We start from the raw sequence: 1,842 nt of genomic DNA on the forward strand, positions 1-1,842 counted from the left end.
ACTCTGATCATTTAACAATATTAAATAAATCTACTGAAAAATAAAAAGTACATACCACATGTTTTCTGCTATACAACTAAGTCTTTGAAACACTCACATCAACACATTTCACACTGCATAATATGACATTGTATTTAAAATTGGCAAATTTTCACTGACGAATACCATCTCCGAAAAAAACGCAGCCTATATAGTAAAATGGTCAATAATATACGTATGAGCTATTTGTTATTAGAAATTACAGATATTATATATAGCTAAAATAATCTCTTTAATGTTTAGCTTTTATCTTACCTATACGTAGTTATTATGTGTTAATTTGCGTTTTAACTATTTTATTCAAGAAAGTATATAAGTTTTATACCTTACGATATCATATTTCTTCACTAGGCACGGCAAGTTAGTTATCTACTTTGCTACTTGTTCATTTTTATTTTAATAATAGTATAATACACAGGGACTAGTGACTATTACTGATTACCTAGCAAGTGTGTTTATTTTACTTCAATATTTTATAAATATCATTCAAATCAATTATTTTTATTACTAATTAATTTATAATATATTAATTCCTGAAATATTGTGTTTAAGAAAATGAATAATTATTGCAATAAATTAGAGTTAGATAATATGTTATGTGAGAACCTACATGTAAAAATAATTTAGTTTAATAATAACTGCAAGCCTGGGCTAGTTAATGAAAATTTTTAACTGAGTTAAGTTAAGTCGATATGAAACATTTCAACAAGTTTTAAGTTAATTATTCTCCTAATTGTATTTTTAATTCAGTCAAGTTAAAATTTATTTGGAAACTTACAATTAACTTATTTTTTTTTATGTACATAAATAGCCAGTTTTCTGGTTTTAAAATAATAAAAAATAAATTTTGATGTAATACGTAGCATCATCAATAATAATAATTTTTACTATATTTATTATTTTATATTTTATAGGCAAACTACACAAGGTTCAGCAATAAAAATCAGTTAAGTCAAAAATGTTAAGATATTGAAAATTATATTTAAAAAAAAGCTGGTATTCGGAGGTCGCTTTGCTGTACATTAGGTTACAATTGGGCCACTGTAATGGATGGTGTTAAGTTTGAATTCAACGATAAAAAATCATTGTACACGAAAAACGATTCTGAGTGAAGACGGTCCGTCAGTCTTTAATATTACTTAATAATTTAGTATATTCGATGATATTATTGTGATTAAAGTAATTTATTTTACTAGTAAGTATTAGTACTACACGCAGTAGATTAAATTCATTAAAAAAAAGTACATTTAAAAAGTCATTGTGGGTATAAAGTATAATAATATACTTTAAAAGTTTCAAGTACCCACGAATAATATTTTTAATTTACAACAAAATAACATACATCATTATTCTTGGCAATTTAATCTTTAATTTAGTTCACATTTGAACATAAAATTCTGTGACAATATTTTTTTTGATTTTTTAATAACAGAATAACCTACTTGCTTGGAACTTTGTTTTGAATTTTCAACTCTAACCTACAAAAGTTGAATACTTCAAAAATCTTAAATTATAAAATTATTTGTACATTTTAAATGTTGTGAATTTTGTTGAGATTTAAACTTTAAATGCTCATTACAAAAATCGTACCTATGTATTTTAAATATTTTTTAACTAATATTGTAAATATCTATCAGGAGAATTTTATTGAATTTTCAAGCTTTTTTCCCAACAAATACAATTTTATTAACATTTTATTAACCTCCTGAAAAAAAAACTAAATAAACTAAAAAAATTCAAAATTCAAATTGTTTGTAAACAGTAAAATTGTATTAAGTATATGAATTGAAAATATAAACAAAT

Source organism: Myzus persicae, unplaced genomic scaffold (assembly GCF_001856785.1).
Source record: "Myzus persicae strain clone G006 unplaced genomic scaffold, MPER_G0061.0, whole genome shotgun sequence".
NCBI classification, from domain to species: Eukaryota; Metazoa; Arthropoda; class Insecta; order Hemiptera; family Aphididae; genus Myzus; species Myzus persicae.